This window comes from Uloborus diversus, chromosome 8 (genome assembly GCF_026930045.1).
Source record: "Uloborus diversus isolate 005 chromosome 8, Udiv.v.3.1, whole genome shotgun sequence".
Classification (NCBI taxonomy): Eukaryota; Metazoa; Arthropoda; class Arachnida; order Araneae; family Uloboridae; genus Uloborus; species Uloborus diversus.
The window spans coordinates 68,949,332-68,970,535 of NC_072738.1; positions in this window are offsets into that span (position 1 = coordinate 68,949,332).

The window sequence follows — 21,204 nt, forward strand, 5'->3', positions numbered from 1 at the left end:
TTACCAAATTTTGGGCTAATAGTTTAAAATTGTTCTTTAAAATATTTAAATGAACAGCATGAATCATCATTTCATCAAAAAATTCCAAATTTCCAAGTCCTGATGCTGCAATGCGCCCTCACAGTAGAACACCTTCACCGTCCTGATTAACTGATCCAACTAAGTTCTTAAGATTAAATTCCTCATTTTTTCTTCCATTTACAATTATACAACAATTTAACCCAAAATGTTGAATTTATATTCATCTATAAGTAAGACGTTGTTCCAAGACATTTTGCGCTTATTTATCATTGATATTACAACGGAAAGCGTAAGCTTTCTGTTTTTCGCACGTACAAAAAAATTTCAGCGGGAAGAGGTCCCATTTAATCCAGCTAATCAGAGAACTTGGCGAACAATTTTAGGTGAAAATTAAAAGTAAAATGTTTCATTCAATTCTGCAGAATTTTTTTAGCACTCAAATGTGTATTTTTCATAATTTTTTTAAACTTTAAACCTCCGATCACGCATTGTTAACTTTGCCAGTTGACCTTTTCTTACCTTGTTTTCGATCCGGTTTTTGTCTTTAAAGCATTTTATCAAGCACTTTACTATAGAAAGGAACAAATTAACTAATTCAGAGACATTTCAAACCAATTTACCGCTACTGTGAGAAAAATATTCAAATTTCGAAAGGTGTTTGTGGTTTTTTACGAATACCAGCCATTTTAAAGTATTAAGCAGAATATTAAGGAATAAATAGACAAAAAATTAACGGCAAATGACTTTACAGTGTCATTACAATGCAAAAATAATAAAGAAACCACATATGATAATTTTAATCTTGAATTTATTCGAAAATATTTCAGTGTACGATGACTTTTGTGGAGTATTTTTTCTCTTTCTCTTCGTTTTTTGACAAATTTCAAAAATAAAATCTGGCAATATTTTGAAAAAAACTATTGGGTTTTATTCAGAATGGATTAGGAATAGTGTGAAAAAAAATTAAACTTCATATTCGAATTCAGTTTTGCGTTATTTTGGTTTTACTACAAAATTTCAAGGTGTACGAACACTTTTGGGAGCCACTGTATATTGTGTTTCTATAATTTTTAAATCTTAGAAACATTTTATAAAATTTTACATCGTGCAATGTTTGTCACTTTTAACTATTTTAAGTTACAGATTTAAAAACTAATTATTCATATTTTTGGATACTTTTTTGGAATTTGTTTGCAGTAAGTAATTTCCTTCGTGTTTTATTGTTCCATCTTCAATTTAAAATTCATTACTTGTCGTGATAACTTATTCAGTCAGTTTGAATTAAAATTTTAGTTTTAACGTTCTCTGGATGGATCTTTTGATATGATTTAACTTATTTAGTTGTCACTTTAAGTTTTAATTGAACATTAAATTTACTTAAGGGTTCTTTCTAGTTATTGACGAACTATTTTAGACTAATATCGTTTTCTATACAACTTTTAATGTTGTTAAATTTGCTAGAAATGTATGTTTCATCTTTATGTTCCTAAGGAAATCAAACATAAAAAGTGTAACATCATTTATGCCATGAACCTTTTCGTTTTATGCGCTTGATCTTCCCACACAGATTATGTTAACATTCTGAAAACAGTTACCTCTCACTTGTCTATTCTGCAAACTTAATTTTAAAATAAGAAAATTAATAAAGTTCTATAAAAAATTAGGCTTTATGATATATTTCTGCATATTTTGCTTTATTTTCATCATTTAAAAATGAAAAAAGAATTTTATTACTTTTTTTTTGCTTCTTTACGATTATAGTCAGAGAATGAAAAAGATTAATAAACAGTTCTAATTACCAAGGCGATAGTTTGAGCCATCCGAAGCTCCACCCCTTTTCTTTGGGTGTCGCTCATTGGAAGATTTCTTTTGTTTGCTATGTAGTACTTTGTTTACATTGAGTCGTAGGTGCCAAATTTGGCTGTTGCTGAAAAAATACGCCAACGCGACCCGGTTACCGTAATTCTACACGGGTTATGATAACATGATCGCTTCGAGAGACTAGTTTTCACCAATCTCGCAAAGAGACCGAATAAAGTAGCTGGTTGATTGGTGTGCATTTTAATTCATGTTTTAAAGCAATTTTAAAAACGTGCTTCACAAACTTGCAACAATACCTAAGTTTAAATTAACAACCAATTGAAATTCAGCAATGGAATGTTTTGAATGAAAATGTGTCTCAAGATATTTAGCAAGAAGCTAAGGATCTTGGGATACAGCGGTGCAACATCCTGCTTCAATTTCGAAGTATAGCGAGGCCTTTTTATGTAATTTCTTTACTCTCTGAGGTTAAGACACAACAGTTCTAACAGCCTAATCTTAACTTGTGGAAAGTGCGAAGGAAAAAGACATGCCTGAAGTTAATAGTTCGAGAAACCAAAGTTCACAAAGCACAAATTTGCAAAGAAATTGTAGCCACATGTTTCAGGATTTCAATGAAATTTTCCCTTCGAAACAAAAATGTTTGAGCTCCTGGATGTTAAGTCATCGAACAAAAGCTTTCATTTTCAAGTCATGAAACCAAAACTCAGTCATTCAAAAAGCCCAACATTTTTGTTTTGTTGGATGACTTTTTATTCAGAAGTTCTCACCTTTTTGCATTGAAAAATGGTTTCCTTGAAATACCGAAACAGATTCCGAAATTGTTTTCCAAAATTTTGCTTTGAACGTTGGTTTTTCGTATAAACACGTTGTATCGAAAATAAATTTATTTCTCATCCCTGAAATTGTCCAATTATCCGAAAATTTGATAATCCGAACCAGGGTCGACTCCGACAGGTCTGGACAAGGCTTCACTTGATACGCGTCTTATCAGGCTCAGTCATTTCAATAAAAGTTTTTGTACAAGAATCAATCAATCAAACAAAAAATCCGGTCAGACTATAGCGACATCTGTTAGATTTTGTGGCAACTTTTAACGTATAAACATCATATGTTTACGTGAAATACACCGCCAGCTCAGTCATTTCTAGCTGAGGACAGCAGTTCCGTGCTTATTAGCGCTCACCAGCCCGGCATAGGAAAGTGACTGAGCTGGAGATGGAAAACCTCATAAGGAAGCTAAGAGTGCGAAACAAACTGGTAGCTAATATAGAATTAGCAGACCAGACGAGTGACCGAAGCAATGGTTCGGTTCAACTCGAAGACTGAACTGAAATCCTCGGCTGGAAATGACTGAGCTGGCGGTGTATTTCATGTATTTCTGCTTTAGCCCTGGCTACTGGGCGGTAATTTACTGAATATCATATGTTTATTTTTTAAACAGAATAGGTATTCAAAATTGAGTTCAAAAGATTTGAGTTAATTTAAAAGAGGATTTTTTCTTCCTGACGAATAGTGTTTGAAAAGATATTTTAGGTAAAAAGTGAAAAAATATGAAACTTTGTTTTCAAGAGAAAATAATTTTTGAAACAAAATCACATGAATAGAAGCTGAGGAGGACGTTCATCTAGTTAAATCAATGTAAATTCCGTGTATGAAAAAAATTTTGTGATAAATTATTCCAACTTTTTGAAATAAAGCATTTTCAAAACTATTTGAGTAATGTTACTGCAAACCTTCAATAAATATAAATAAGAGTTGGCATTTATTGCAATTTATACATTAAATTATAATTTCAAACGAGCTTAAAAAGAAGTTTTCTATTTGAAAACGTATGTGAATAAAATGTTTTGGAAAAACTTTTTTTTTTTTTGGGGGGGGGGGCGTGATTTCTGCTTCCAATTAATAAAAAAAAATATTAGAAATTTGGTTCTGAAAGAAATGAGTTGTATTATAAAATTAAACATTGCATCTCATGAACGAAACCATACTGTCTATTAAACATATGAACTGTGCTCAATAAGTTGTATCAAGAAAAAATATTTTTTTGGTTTTATTATGCAAAAGTTAGTTACATATGCTTCATCAAGCACAACTGATAAATATATTTATCAGTTACAACAGAAAACAAATGAAAGTAGCGATTTTTTCTCATAATTATTACTGACCCTGGCAAGCCAGATATATTTTTTTTAGTTGATAAATATATTTCTGGAAACATTCAAAAAGCTTTCAGTAATTTTTTTTCTTACTTTAAAGTATAATTCAAAATAAGTTATTTTTTAAATATTCTATTTTTATATATTCTAAAAATGGTGAATAGCTCAATTTGATATCTTTATTTTTTTCAAAATAAGAACTAATGAAATGCACAAAAAATGCATAGAGACACAATTATTTTAAAGAAAATTATGTAGAAAACAATATCAAATAAAAATTTTGCCATGAAACTGATCGTTAGTATCGATCATTATACATTACAATTTATATCACTAAGGAGTACGTTGTATGTTAAAGAACAAGAAATTTAAATAATTTAAAAGTACATTGAAACAATAATGAATTAGTTCACCAGGAAAAACATGCCAATAAAAATTTGAAAAAAGAAAAAGATGGCGGCTTTTCATTTCAAGATTTTTGTAAACCTACATTCCAGACTTAAAAAAAATAATAATAAAAATTCATTCTAGTTTTTTTAGAACAAAACTTTTGCTTGTTGAAAAAATAAATAAATAAAAATAATAATAACAGTTAAAAAATAATAACGAACCTGTTAAAAAGGTAAACGGTATTCGAATTTGTCGCATTGTGAGGAAATTTAAAGGGGAGAAACTTCGCAACATAAATTAATTATGCCCCAAAAAAACATGAAAAGTTCCTCAAACTTTTAAATTATTTGTTAAAGATCAATTAAAAAAAAAAAAAAGCCATTAAGTACCATAAAAAAGGACATTAAAATGAAAAAAAAAATTATTGGAAAATTAAATTAAGATATTTAGTAATCCACCAAATCAAAACTAAACATTATTAGGAAGCAACAACGTTTCTGTAATCCAGACAAAGATCAATGAAAGTTCAAAATGATTCGCCAAATAAATGCATCAATTAATTAAAAAACAGTAAAAGTTCCATCAAAGTATCAGAAACACACAGAACAAACATTGGCGGCAGCAATTTTAGCAATAGAAATGTTTTCGCCAATTTCACATGTTCCGCGAGGAGATAATTCCTCCATGATTTTAATGTGAATATTAAAAGGCAAGAAATATAATGCTGTCAAATTTTGTGACTCCAAAGGATTACATATGTATATGTGCGTCACGATGCATTTCAAATCTTGACGATTATTTTTCATTTTATTTGTTGCCCCCCCCTTTTTTTTTGGTTTCAATAAAATGAAGCTTTTTTTTTTTATTGTCTAACATAGTTTGTTTAGCGGATTATTCTACATTTTACTGAAATGTCGTTGCTTTCAATGTCGTTTTGTGTCTCGTTTCATCTAATGGGAGGATTATGTAATAAAACTTTGAATGCTTTTCGATGATCTAATTTATTTATTTGTCGAAACAATATGCTATTTTGTCTTTTTCTTGGATTTTTAATCAAAACGAAGTAAAATAATTCGCCAAATAAAAAACGAGCTTTTAAAATAACATCAGAAATATCGTTAAAATATTTCGCCAAATCAATTTAAGTTCACATGTGACATAATCAGCTGAATAAGTTAACCGAGTCATAAATAGAAATTGAAAGTGTGTAAATTTTTAAAATTAGAAAAAGGAGCAATCATAACATGGGAATGACGATGCAAGCTTTACTTTTTAATTTTTCGCCGACGATGATGTAAGTGTAATTTTTTTCAGTTTTCGCCAAGGTAGAAAGAAAACTCACCAGATCAAGTCAAGTGACGTGCCTATAACGAAATACAGTGAAACCTCCGAATAGCGGACAGTCAAGGGACTAGAAGTTTTGTCCGTTATTGGGAGGTGTCCGCTATTAGGAGGAACTACTTAATTTACCTTTTTCAAAATGGACTGTTGTTCCTTTTGTAGAACACAATCGAAACAATTGCGAAAGGTTTACTACATTTTACGTCAAGTGTAATTAATCTGTTTTTTCTTAATAAAGGTATACTGACAGCACACACTTGTCTTAAAAAGCATTTAATCAATTAAAGTAATCAGTTAAAACAGTTTGACATCTCCTTTTTTGCATTACAAGCCTGTTTCTCAATATAAATATTTAAATCATTTACCTTAGCAAGTCCTTCAGTCAGGGCCGGATTTAGCTTTTGAAATACTCCGTGCAAAAGGGAAAAATTGCGCCCCTTTTGAACTGCATATGTATAAAGACCACCCCTTCAAATAAATAAATACATGCTCTTTTTTACATTTTTTGGCTAACGCATAAAATGTGTCAAAGTAACTTGGCAATTAATGTAAATATTAATAATAATTTTCCAATTGGTTAACAGATATTTGATTCTGGTGATTTCTAATTCTCCATTCAGAAGACAGCAGTCTGAGACAGAGTCTGGTTTAAGTGGGAATCCTTACTAGAATATGAGCACATACATTTGGGGACTTGTGTTATCTATGTGGAATCTGGAATTAGTAGAATTATGCTTATGTGTTACATGCATGTTACTAATCCTTTTTCTACGTGCAAATAAATAAAATACCCAGTTTGAATTTTGAGATCTTGAAATCTCAGATTATATTTTTTGCAATCACGAATTGCGATAGGACCATACTCATTGGGTTTCTTATTTCTACTAATGGCTCTTATCGCAACTATAATTGAAATTCAAGACTTTAAAATTTAAAGGAATGCCAGGGGCTGGTTGTTATCTGATGAATGCTATCTGCTGGATACTTTTTTCGAGAAAAGAAATATTGTAAAAAGTCGAGGAAGTCGTTTATAGATAATTCGATTCCGAGGCACGTGGACTCCTGCATTATAATAGAAAATAAAATCAAAGGACGGACGTCGTTCAACGATCAAGTGAAAACAACAAGCAATTCGTGATTGTTCAAAAAAAAAGAGCAATGTGAACATTGCGTCATGGCTTTGAGCATAAATGCAGGGTCCAGGAGTTACATCTGAAAAGTTTTCTAAATAGTAGCTCTATAAACGCTATTTTAGACAATCTTTGATGATATAAGGAAAAGAAGGAATGTTAAAGGAAACTTACTTTGGAATTTTTCGAACTTGAAGGCTCAAAACAAAACTTTAAACGAATAGAAATTTTAATTCTGTAATCGAAACTTGAAATAGGGAAGGGAAGAAGGGGTTGTCAAAATGTCTAGAGAGGACAATTAAAAAAAAAAAAAAAAAAAAGCTGCTGTTAGCAATCTTTGTCTTTTTTTTTTTATTTATTTCTAATGCGGCTGTTTTAGAGGCTTTGACTTTTGTACACCTAGTGCGATCTCCCGATATAGCATCCATTCCTTCATGTGGCACCGAGCCACGATAATATCGACGTCCAGTTTTCTGTAATCAGATGGAGGTACCTGGGCTCTTACGATGCGAAATTGAGCTGGGAATTTATTTTTTCCAAGAGTACTTCAAGCCAAACGAATAATCGAGGGATGTTTTACATGCCGCATGGTCATACGACCCGGGCGCTGTCTATTTTATGCATCTTGAAAATCCACCGATTGGAGCCAGGTTTGAACCTTTGTCTTCAAGCGTAAGATGCCAGCGCCTACCATTACACAACTCGGTCGGCAGGCAACCTTTGTTGAAGTAAGGGAACGGGATGGGGTCTGGGATCATCCACCCGTACATTTTTCCTCCGAAATATTTAATTCTAAGTCATCTTAAGAGAAGGAATGAGATTGGAGAATTCTCTATAGTAAATGATCAGTTTAATTTCCAAAATTACAGTTTTAGATGATCTTCGGGATGTTAAGATGAGGAGATTTAAGTGCCTTTCCCCGCGGAATTTTTCGAAATTGAAATCGTTTGAACAGAAGTTGATCTTTAATGTTGGAGAGGGAAGGTTCGGAAGAGCTTCCGCGAAAACTTTTCAAAATTGAAATAATAACTACACAAATTGTAAGCAATCTTTGATGACATTAGGGGAAGAGGTAAGAGTCGAGGAGACTTCCTCGGAAATTTTTCAAAATAAAAGTTTTGAAAACAGCTATATAGACAATCTTCGATGATGTTATAAGCACCAGGTTTTACGGTTCTAGGGTTTCCCCTAACCCTAGGAACTCTTTCAAAATTAGAGTCCTAAAAATGCAAATATTAAAATTTTTAATTTTCACCCTTACCTTACATTTTAACATGTTTGAATTCAAACGCTTACAGTCCAGTAGAATATTTCATTGTTTTGAACGGAGGTGTTTTTATTTATTTATTATTTTATTTTTGATTTTTGTGTGATAACTATGGTCATTTTTTCTACTATGTTTTATTTTAAATATCGTGCCTCATTAACCTCCTGCAGAATTCTTGTTTTAACCTTCGTTTCTTCCCCTCAACCATTTAACTTCTGGTGCAACTTTTCATTACAATCGTTTAAATCCTCACTTCTCTCTATCTCTCTACTTTGACTTTTAATCTGTTTGAACCATATTTCGGCGGCACATACATTTTTCAACATTTAGCTGTGAGATTTTCATTGTAAGGAACAAAAAAATGAAAGTAAGAAAAACAGAAACCGAAAAACATCATTTCCCCAGACTCTATATTATTTATAAATTTATACATATTTTAGTCTAAAGCTTTCCATGAGTTTCTAAATTGCACTGAATACTGTAAAAGCACTTATTCTCGCGAGGCTTTAATTTTCGCAACCCCGTCATAATCGAAAATTTTAAACCTCGCGAAATATTCTTTTACTTCGGATTTTTCAACTTTCGATTTTGTTTATAAAAAGATAGCGAAATTTTCAGCTCGCGAAATCACCGTTATCTTCATTTTCGTGAAAACTACGGCTCACGAAAGTTAGTCCTATTAAGGTAGCTTTTTTTTTTTTTTTTTGTCCCTGTTTAAAGATGTTTCAAACGTTCATCTCAACGGCTCTTAGTTGGTTTTCTTATTAGTCGAGATGTTCTCTGATATATTACTAAATATATATATTTTTTAACTTGCATTTTGTTTCAAATTTTACAGAAAAAAATTGTCATTTTCGTTATTATGTTTTTTTTTAACCCGTTTTCTGGATGTTCACCCCACTCTCCTTCCTCCTCCCCCATTCCTGGTGACTATGGGCACCCCGATTTGAGGTCACTGTGATCTCTCAAAAATTTCGAGTTTTGGCAAATTTTGCCTGACGATTCTGTAAATTTGCAGACATAATTGAAATATTTAAATGCCTAAATGTAACTATTTACTAGAAATGTAAGTACATATGTGCATATCCGTATTTTATCATTCTGCAAAGCTTGGGGCTTCGTTCGGCAGAGAATTTCTCTCCTCCGAAAAATTTAAGTTCGGGGCGCACCTGATGGTGTTCATCATACTGATGATTTTCTTTCATTAAAAATGATTTTAAAGTCTCTGTAATTAGTAAAAGTTCGACAAGAACTAACATCTTTTCCTTCAAACTTGTGCAGACTACGATTATACAATAGATAAAGGGATATCGTGATGCGCCCTCTTCATTTGTAGATGGTGCCAGTATTTTTTCCAGAGAACTTTTTTTTTTTTTCAGCCGCTCAGTTGCAAATATTTTTCTCATTTGGATTTGGCAATTTTGCGCCCCTCAAATTTTTTACTCCGTGCCGGGGCACGGACTGACGGAGCATTAGTCCGGCCCTGCTTCAGTGTCCCCTTTGCTCAGGAAAAAGTTTTTCAATTCTTTACTGTATTTCAGTGTTTCCGAAAATTCTCTACTTTTTATGGTTAATTTATTTATTTTATTTCGAATATCACTATTGCATGATTGACAGTTGGCAATATGACCTTGAATATGGGCAGCCCCAGTTAGAAAAAGCACCCAGTTTCCTCTTTTTTATCTTAACTTTTGAATAGTTATTGTGTACAAAATTCATTGAAATCTTAAGAAAAACGTACGTTTATTGTTAGACTGACATCAATTTTCACTTATCTGCTTTATTACTCTCAAAACTAGCCGTAACAAAATGACTTTTTTTTCCTTTGCCATTTTTTGCTGCTCGCAAAAAGTACCATGTCTTTTAGTTCTTTTTTTTTTTCTACCCCAACTTTTAAGCCCCAATCGCTGCCTCTGCCCATTACCACCCTTTTAATTCCAAGAAACAGTGATAAGGAAATGACGGGGGGGGGGAGGGATATCAGTTGTGGATGATGAAAAGCTTTGTAAGGCAAGCAGTTACTATGATATTCTGTGAAAAGAAAAAAATAACGGAAGTGCTACGATCGCAAGGGAAATTTTTTGCGAAATAACTGTCCGTTATTCGGAGTGTCCGTTATTCAGAGGGAATAACATGGAATGACCTATATTGAGGGACTGGGACTTGCAAATATGTCCGTTAATTAGAGGTGTCCGTTATTCGGGAGTGTCCGTTAAGGGAGGTTTCACTGTAATATCCAAAGAGAAAATATGTATTGCACTCATGCCGTTATTGTGAAATAAAATGATTATTGTCAAAATCTTGGGGATTGCGCTATTAAATACCTCTTTTAAATATGCAGTAAAAGACAATGTAATTTATGTACAGCTAAGATTACTTCCTAGAAGAGTAATGTTTAAACCGTTCTCGATATTAACTCACATTAAATGTCTCAAAAATGTTAGACGTAATCCCAGGGCCCGACTAACTAAAAGTGAGGCCTAAGGCTCACAATGCTTTGAAGGCGCCCTTGTATTCATCACTTTCAGTCAAAGCGAAATAATGTTTAACATTTATCCAAAAGAGGAATTTCATTATTTTTACAAAAATACATGATTTTTCATTGCGATGCATAAGTTTTTAAAAACATTTGGGCTCCTAAGGAAGAGGGGGCCCCAGATCCAGGCCTAGGATGCCTGTGCGGTAATCAGGCCCTGCGTAATCCCAAAAAATGCAAATAATTATTTAATTTAATTTAAAATAAGACATAAGCTTTAGGGATGAATCCGTATATTTTGCCAGAAGCGAAAGCCAATGAGAAATAGTTGAATATTTTGAGTTGGGATCAGCTTTACCTGAAAAGAAAAAGAAAATTCCCCTGAAAAACAGAACTGATACGCCGTTCCGGCATCAATTCGCCCTGTACTACTCATCGGTTAACCATATCAATGAAATTTTACGTTAAAGATAGAAAAAACGTCCCTTTTAACAGCAGAAATAATACGTTAACTAATGTAAACAAAGGTTCGCCCGGTTATACTGCCGTGTGCAGGTAAACGGCAGTATCTACAAAAATAAGTTTTTGAGACATTTGAAGAAACGCGTTTTTGATTTCCCACAAACATCAATAAAATATTGAAATTTGATTTTAGGCTATTCTATATGTTTATATCGAAGTATTTTTTGGGCAGTCTGTTTCATTTTTATTTTTTAATCAAAATTTTGATTAATGCAGATACTGCCGTTTACCTGCTCTTCGCACAAGTAATTTTCATCCACTTTCGACTAGTAGTTAGCAGTAACTGCACAATATGCTATTGAATGACCAATAATTACAGATTCGACCATAATACGGAGTAGATACGTTATTACGAAGTATATTTATTGCAAAGTGAATAATATATTTTGTTTTAAAACATAAATAACTACCGTGTAGACACTTGACATAAATTCAAAATAAATGAATTGTAACTTGAAAATAAAAAGAAAATTCTATTTTCTTACATACAAAAATGAAAATAAATGTCTTTATGTATATATGTTGGTTTTAAAATATATAACTTAAATATGTATCAAACAAAATGACCTGCATACATTTGATAGAATTCGAGTTGAGGATGGATTGAATGAGTGCTCTTGCTCTGATTCCTAGGCATATGTTTTGATTGTTTACGGCATTATCGAAAACTCTTATATGTTCCTGTGTTGTCACTTGGCAACTGCACGATTCTTTAGGCATTTTTACAAATTATGAAGAATCGCTTAGTGTTCCGATAAATCTCTATGAAAATTTAGGCAAAAGAAATGCTTCGTATGTTAACAATTGCTCTCATCGAACAACTAAAATTGCAGCCGCTTAATATTAAAAATTGCGGAAAATATCGCCTGCGACAAAACAAAACAAATGGAACAAAATCGTTCTGTTGCTACACGTTTATTTATCGTCTGCCAAGTATTGCTTGTGTTTGCTCGTATGTTATCTTTTATAACTGTATGTTAGCAAGAACTGATTTTGTTTTATTGTTTTTAGAACACGAATATGACGAATCAAAGAACATTTTTTTTTTTCAATGTCTGAGGCCTGTGAAATTACAAAACGTTTTCGCCGACTTTATTTGAAATAAAGTATGGTTATTTTCTTCAAGTAATGGTTTTAAGTTTCTCTTGCGCTGAAAGATGCCCGAAGTTAAATTCTTGAGATGCGATAATTCCCAATTTTACCGATTGATAAAATACGACCTGACACGCATATCTACATCTGATGAGAAGCGATTAGGAATCATTTTTAAAAATGCAATATTGTCTCTAAATTTGTCGAATAAAGAATTTTTTGATAGGCCACACAATGACCTCCAATCGGGGCGCTATTGCTTGAGCTTAGTTTAGTTTAAAAAAAATCGTGAAAACAGTTTGCGTCTTTGGTGCAAATTTTGGTAGCAATTCATTTATGTTCCATTTTTCGGGCAATGGTTATGGACCGGTATAGATCAGTAAATACATGCTACTGATTACCTGCACAATGCAGCAATAATATCAATTACTGCTAATCACCACTAATTAAAAAAATGCTCTTATTTAGCGGCAAGCAAACAAACATGTTTGCACTATAAAACAAGTAGTATAGATTTCAGAAATGTAATAAAAAAAAGAAAATGAATAAATTCGCAGTCACTGCCGTTTACCTTCCCACGACAGAACGGTTGTGGGCAAAAAATTTCAAAGATGCAAATAAATGAAAATAAAAAAATTTGCAGTTGCTGCCGTTTGCCTGCCCACGGGAGAAAGTTTCCGTTCTTCCATGTGCAGGTAAATAGCAGTAAGTGCATTCTGCCGATTATCTGCAAAATGTAGCGATAAAAGCAGTTACTGCTGTTTGCCTGCCCACGGGAGAAAGTTTTCGTTCTTCCGTGGGCAGGTAAATAGCAGTAAGTACATACTGCCGACTTCCCGCAAAATGTTGCGAAAAAAGCAGTTACTGCTAATTACCATTGCTAAAAAAATGCTCTTTTTTCTGCGGCAACCAAATAAAAATGTTTGTACCATAAAACTATATCAATATAGATATCAAAAATGCAAAAAAGTGAAAATAGAAAAATCTGCAGTTACTGCCGTTTACCTACACACGGCAGTATACTACAGCGCACTCTTACGGGCAAGTCGGCGCCTTTGATTTTTTGAGAAATGATTGAGCCTGATAAGACGCGCATCGAGTGAAGCCTTGGTTTGGATAAGCAAATTTCAACTGTAAAACTTAAAAATAGCTATTCGGAACTCCAGCGCTCGAATACGCTACCTTGCGGTGATTTACAAAACTGCCGATGAAACTAAAACATTGTCACGTTGCGTTCCACGTGTGTCTGTTGACGTAAACACAGGCAGTTTGTTCTGAGTATTTATTAACGCAATCGATGTGTCTTAGTTTGCTTTCAGCTACAGAAATTAATTCGTCCCTTAGTAGTATTCTCGAGCTTCTCAAAATAATGTTAGTTTTCCTTATTTCTTTCAAAAAAGTATTAAATGGTGGAAGCGTAAACAAGAAAACTCTGGATTAACAAAATTGGATAACGTTATACCAGGTAAAATTTTTTATTGTTTTGTATGAATTTGTAAGAATATGAGTTTTTTTAATCTTAAATTAATTTAACTAATCATATTTTACAGCAGCATTTAGTTGGAATGGACAGTATGCAAAATATTTTCTTGAATTTATTATCGTAGAACAAAATGAAAAATGTTTAACCGAGAAAGAATTTACTTTATTCCTTTTATTCTCAGCTGAAAGGTTTCGCCAAATTTGTTTAGGGTTATAGTGTTAGTATTGTGCGAGCAAAGTAGCCTTGGCGAGATTTCGCGTTTTTAGTTAAACCATTTTTAATTTTTATCATGAGTGGAATAAAATGATAGTAAGACTACAGAATTCGATAAGTAAAAAGAAATAATGGTCAATCAACTGAAAAGAAAACTACCACCATATATAAACTGTGAGTACACATTTTATTTATTTTGTTCTGAGTGAATTTGAATAAATATCAGTTTTTCAATTCGATGAAAAAAAAAAAACGAACTTAATAACATTGACTGGACACTTTTCCTTAACCTAATTCCACATAAAATGATTTAAATAACCTTTGTTACTACAGTATCCTACTGAAATAGACAGTATGCAAATAAATTTTCTTGAAAATATTTATCGCAGAACAGATTGAAAAATCCAGAAAGAACGTTAAGAATTTGAACAATAAAAAATAAAAGTTCGCCAAAAATCTGTTTATAGGGTTATGGTTTTAAAATTGTGTGAAAGAATAATGTATCTTGACAAGAATTCGCACATCAGGTAAATCATTTCCATGACGAATGAATTAAATGCATGATTTCTTTGGATATCCAATCATATAGTCATAGAAATAAATTATCTAGTGTTAAACGTTACTCTTGACAGTCTGCCACATATGTGCACTATGTGACAAAAATGTCAACAAATGCCGGAAATGTCACAAAACTGAACTTAATATGTACTAATGTATAGAAAAAACGGTACAAAATGAAAATGCCGTTCGAAACGAACCAAAAATTTATGAATTCCGAATTAAACATCGTGAAAATGACTGCTTCAGAACAACTTACTGTGTGTTCTGCATTAATTGTTTACTTTCGTAATACTTTTTGATTTCTAATCTCTTTCTATATGGGTCAGAATAACCAAAAGACTTTGAAAAATCTTTTCAAATGAATAAAGCGAAAAAATCATACATACGAACAAAAATCACAACACTTTTAGCATTTTCTTTGTTACCACATGCGTTTGTTTTAGTTTTTAAGTCGGCCATTAGACAGTGACTGCAGTGCCCCCTATAGTTCGTTGGAGTTGCGAATCACAATCATACTACGCGTAATATACGCTTGTATTATTTAAGAGTTGCCATTCAACGAATTGCTTGTCGAATTGACGAGCAGCACAAAACGAAGCTAATTATAAATTAGTGCAGATGAATTTCTAATTGAGACAGAAACATTTTCAAGGCTAAGAGTTGAACTCTGAGTATCGATCAGCTAATGAGCATTGCCTCCGACGTGAGCTCCGCCTCCCAGGAAGTTCTTAAATACATTTTAGTAACACTAATTGGCTCCTTGATGAATTTAATGTGTATATCCTTTCTACTGTGTACCACTGTGGTATATTAGATAGGGTAGAAACTTTCGAAATGTATTACTATAAGTTAAGCATGTAATCATTGTGCATAGAGGAGAGAAATATAAATTTTGAGTTTTACTTTTATTGCTATTAAGTGTTTAATTTGTTTTCATTGCTTGAAATATGTTTATGTTTTTATTTCAATGGGATGGTTTCCTTCAGTCAAAAGTACTACTTTTAGTCACTGAAATGGATAGAATGAGCAAAAAAAAAAAAAAAAAAAAAAAGAAAAAAAAAAAAAACATGGACCCAGAAAATACAGTTTAATTTTCCCCAACAGTGATTTTTTAATTAATTTTTTTAAATGTCCAATTTTTCAAACAAGGTGTGGTCTTTATGACGTCACAAATGATGCAATTTGGCGTATCTTTCTACTACGTTTCCACGTTATGATAATCAAGCAGCGAATTAAAATTGCGCTCTACGCTTGCCATCAATCATATCGTTGCCAATACACGTGAGTACAGATGCGAATTGAATATTTTGTTCTGTGAATGGCAACATTGAATGGCATTTCATCATTTGTGATGTCACACGGCAGAAGTGTAAACAATAAAAGCGCACCGACTTAAATATTTTTTTAAAAATATTAAACTTAAATAAATTATTTAAAAAATGGTCAGATCCTATGTTTTTAAGCATGCTCTTTCAAAAAAATACTTTTAAAATTTTGGAAACGACCCCATTGCATTGACACTGTAAATGATTTTTTTTTTGTAGTGCGGAGTAATCTTTACTAATATTATAAAGAGAGAGGGCGGATTTTTGTGTGTTTATATGTTCGAGGTAATCTCCGGAACCACTGCACCTATTCGAAAAATTCTTTCATTATATGAAAGGGGCTTTCTTACTGAGTAACATAGGCTATAATTTGAAAAAATCCGATAAATAGTTCTTTTTTTAATTCAAATTTAGACCAAAATTTCACGTAAATTACCTATTATTGGCTATTAAAGGGGAGAAAAATTACTTGCACATATTAATATTTTATATCGTTGTAAAGGGTAGAATTTTCCGCGTTCTAAGCAATTTGTTTCAATGCTCCAACTTCATTACGACGGGAGCAATTTGCGTTTTTATCTCGAACTTTTTTAGGCTTAGCTGAAATTTTGGCAATACTTTTTTCATTTAATCTATCAATAAAAAGTGAAGGAATTGTCCCACAGTTTTCTTTTTGACACCGTTGGAAAAAGTGGCATTTTTTACTCCGGAAATATCTCGACCTATGGTCGGAAAAGTAACTTTCTATCTCCAAAAGAAAAAAAGTTACAAGCCTTTAAAAATAAAGTTCGAATAAATCTAATCTCCATTAAAATTACTGATGTTTTGTTTCGCATTGCCATGGTTACGTCTTTTAGCTTCGCTTCATTTTAATTTCTTAAAGGTCCACAAACTTGGCACCACGGAATTTAAGCAATGGGGAAATGTTTTCGCCAATTCTGCATATTTTACGATCTACGTTATGATAATTCCCCAAGACAATGTAGAAATTGCGGGAAGAGTTTGAAAACTAGGAGTCTCAGCAATTTTCCCAATTGTCGCCAAATTTGTGGACGCCAAAGACCAAGGGCTAATGTACTTCGGCCATGGCCTTGCTGATAGTGGCAAAAGCAAACAATGGGGTTGTTTCCTTCAGTCAAAAGTAGTACTTTTAGTCACTGAAATTTTTTTTCAATAGAACGGTTCAAACACTTGGTAGTTTATTGAATTTTTTAAACTTTTCAATTTACAAGGTTTGAACAGAATAACGTCTGTCGGGTCCTCTAGTTCAAAATAAAATAAATAGATAATTCTTATCCTTACTAATGTTATAAATGCGAAAATTATTGTTTGTAATGTTTTCCCGCCCTAACTACTCAACCGATCATCATGAAATTTTTCATTCACGCTGTCAGGGGAATAGAACCTTTGACGGGACATGTTGCAATCGAACGTTTATTAATGCATTGTACGTAGAAGAATATCCCGCATCGAGCGATGTAAACATAATTCTTCTTAAAAATAAAAAAAAACCTTTTCAATTTTTTACCAGGGTTAAAAGAGCGCGCGTCTCATCATTTGCATGCGAAGGAAAAAGGTTTTCCTCTCTCCTGTACAATCATCATAACGTCACTTACGTCCTTCTGGTTATGAGGTACAAATATTATTCATTGTTTTCTTTTATTTAAGCCGGATTATTGAACATGCCGTCACTTGGTATAACTTTTATTTTCAAGGTACACCGAGAAGGGCGACACAGCTGGAATAAGCATAATTTCAAGAAGAATTTCTAGAAGATTGCCCGTCAAGGTATGACGGTTGAAATTGCTTCTACATTTGAACGAAGCCATTGCCTGCTTGAGCATATTTTGATAGTTGAAATTTTTACCCCATCCTCCAGTGGATGAACCCTAAACTCCAGTAGATAGCGTTCAATGTTGTCCACTTTTTCATTCCTTCATTCCCCTGAAATGAGTCTTACCAGTAAAATAGTTAATTTACCGGATTCTGTTCAGTCTTGTCACAATAAAGCCTTTCCCTGCATGTTAAACATTATCAAAATATATTATCAAATTATCATGTCGTGGCGCGAGTTTCATTTTTGATGACGCCAGGAGCGTTACTTAATCATTGGCTATTATATATATAAGGATTACTTCATTACTAAATTGTTTGATTTTACTTCTGATGATACAAAGTACATCTAACTTCAATTTTTCAGGTAAAGAGTATAAATATATTAAATTTATTTAAAAAACATCAATAAGAGCAATAAAATGTCTATCTTGAGAAATAATCTTTTTTCCGAAACGTTGCAGCGAAAACAAGCTCTTGATCTCTGTTTAAAATGATCAATGGCCTTATTTGTTTGCAATTTATTTTCAAATCGAATTTCGAACCACTAATTCTGATTAAAGGAAAACTATTCAGTTAGCGGAAATTCATTTACAAACGGCGAATTCTTTTTCGTTTTTTTCTTTTTCAAAGCATTCGTTTGAGAAAAGAAACGATCTTTGAAATGCCCCGTACTTCCTGTAAGGAATGTTTTTTTATTTGTTTAAGGAGCGATTGTTTGTCCAAGCTAATGTGTTCTTAATGCGAGGAATTCTTTTATTCTTCTAAGTTGCAACTATTGAAGAAATATATTCTGTTTTCACGGAGATAATGAAATTTGCTACTTAAAGAACAATTTTAGCTTTAAATGAATGGTATTGGTCTAGGAGGTCGTTGGGGTAATGCCTTCTGACGACCATGTCTTCAATTTGGTGAACAATATATTTTTAAAGGGTAACTAATGCATATGATTTTACTTGAAAAATGTCAAAGTGTAACTTTATCGACCCAGATGGGGGGGGGGGGGGGGATGCTCCTGTGTGATAAATGAGAAGCAAGACGGCAATGAATGTTGTTAGGTTAAGGAAAAAATGTCAGCAAGTCATTGTTCTTTGCTACAATAACTTTCCAAATTTTGTTCCTAATTTATTTGATGAGAAAAGTAAAATTATCATTATAGGGCATAATGACTAATTATGAGCATATTTAAGGGTTGGCGAGTGAAATGAGCAAGGGCTGGAGACCCCTAGTTGCGTAGTAAGCTATCAAGATTTTTTTTAATCGATTTTATTTTGCAGCGCCTTTAATTTGCTCGGTGATATGGAGATAGCGAGTCGCATAACCTAGGATCCGGACGTAAGATCCAAAATAGAAATATCTGAAAGGTCCGCGTAAATAAGATCCAGCAGACATAAGGTAGATGACCAAGAGGTTCTATGGATAAAAATTTCGTTTCTTGAGTTGGCATCTTTAAATGAATTCATTTATAATGTTTTTTCCATTTCCATTTCGTCTGTTATAAAGTGAATAGTTTATCATTATTATTTTTAGCATTATCCTTCATTTTTTTTTTTTTAAATTACATCTGCGCGAATTTCTTACTCCATAGACAGTTTATGTTTTGACGCTGTTTCATGTGCTATGTCATAACCTTTAAAGTTTTATTGCTATCTTTTTTGCTTGATATTTGGTTTCAATAAAAAAAATCTGTAAATATAGGTAGGAGTTTATGCAAAATTTTAAATACTAGAAACGCGGAGCTATAATCAACCATAGAGCATAAAAATTCTACCCCCCCCCCCGAATGTTTAAAAAATTGTCAACGATCCTTAACTGCGAAGACATTAACTTATCGTGAGGAAATTCCATTCACCTATTTATGTATCTGTTTAAAATTTACAAAAATGTGGACTTTGCAGAAGTTACTCTTACGCAGCTCTTACGACCGTGAGTACAAACTGGAAATGTTTCGTGCAGACGATGACTAATTTAATTCTAGAGATCTATACTGCCGTGAGCAGGTAAACGGCAGTATCTACAGAAATGAGTTTTCGGGATATTTGAAGAAACGCGTTTTGGATTCAATGCTAACAATGAGAAAATGTTGGAATGCCTTTTTTTCTTGCTTTTTTACTTCCTTTTACAAAAAAGGAAGTATTGTATTAGCAAAAAAATTTTCACTCAAAAATCGGCCTTAATTTTCATTTTTCCCACTCCCGAATGAATGTTGAGTTTTTTTTTCCGACCCGAATGCACGTGGATAGATTAGGAACGTACAGACACCCGAAATATCCATTTTGACGACCCCCGAGAATTTTCTCGTGACGTCCGTATGTACGTATGTATGTGCATATGTGTGTATGTGCGTATGTAACTCGCATAACTCACACACAAAAACGGTATGTACCAGAAAGTTGAAATTTGGTACGTAGACTCCTAGTGGGGACTCGTTGTGCACCTTCCCTTTTGGTTGCATTTGGATGTTCCTAAGGGGGTCTTTTGCCCCTTTTTGGGGGGAAATCATCGTTAACTTCGATGTAAACTCAAGTTGTGTTATAATTTGTCGGACACTTGGCAATATATCGCTAGTCTTTTGGTCGCCAAGTTTTGTCGCCAACTTGGTGACAAATTTTTCGATTTTTTTTTAAAATTTGGTTTTAATTTGCCACTGTTGGTGATATTTAGAGAGTAAACAATTGAATCACATTAAAATTGCCAATAATGCGGAAATGACATTAAATTGGTCCTGTGATGCATACATCAGCTCGGTTTTTTAGTGGAAACGAAATAATCAAGCTTGTATAGTAAAAAAAACGTACAATAGGTGACAAAAATGTAAAAAAATAAAAATTTGCAGTTACAGCTCTAATACATTTTCCATTGCAGCATAACTCTTGATCCATGACAATGCTAAATTATATTTACTTGCAATTCAAAATACAGTAAACATTCATTAATCTAGATTCTATTATACCGAATCGGGTTTAATCAGCATAGCCATTTAGTTGTATCTACTTCTTCGTTACTAACAACTAGAGGCCCGTCCCGAACTTGTTCGGGTTGAAAAATTATCTGTCTTAAATTAATATTATGCAGATTTTTTTGTTTTAAAATATCATGGTATACAACATTTTCTGTTCCGTTTTTATGAGGTTTTTGAGGAAATTGGTTCACTTCATTTCCTAAAGAGATACCAACCTTTTCTTCCCCAGGAACAATATTATCTTCCTGAATGTAACGTCGTTCAGCGCATAATTGTACGTTTGACCTTCAGTTTTGATACTGGTGATGGCATAAGAAATTTTCATTGGAAATTGCAATTACTTATATTAGAAATGGAAATGTGCAAGGACCGTGGGAATTCGAAGAATATGAGCTGACTGAACTGTTACTGGTCTAGTAAGAATAATACTTTAAATCACATTAGCCCTAAAGTTTTTACTTGGGAGTCCATTTCCATTGCATACATAGAAAAAAAAAAGTTTCGCCGCGAAGTTATTGGAATATCATTTTAATAGAATAAATATTTGCTTTTAAAAGTGTTCTTAAGATACAGAGATCGTACAGAGTTCCTAAAAGGAGATGACTTTA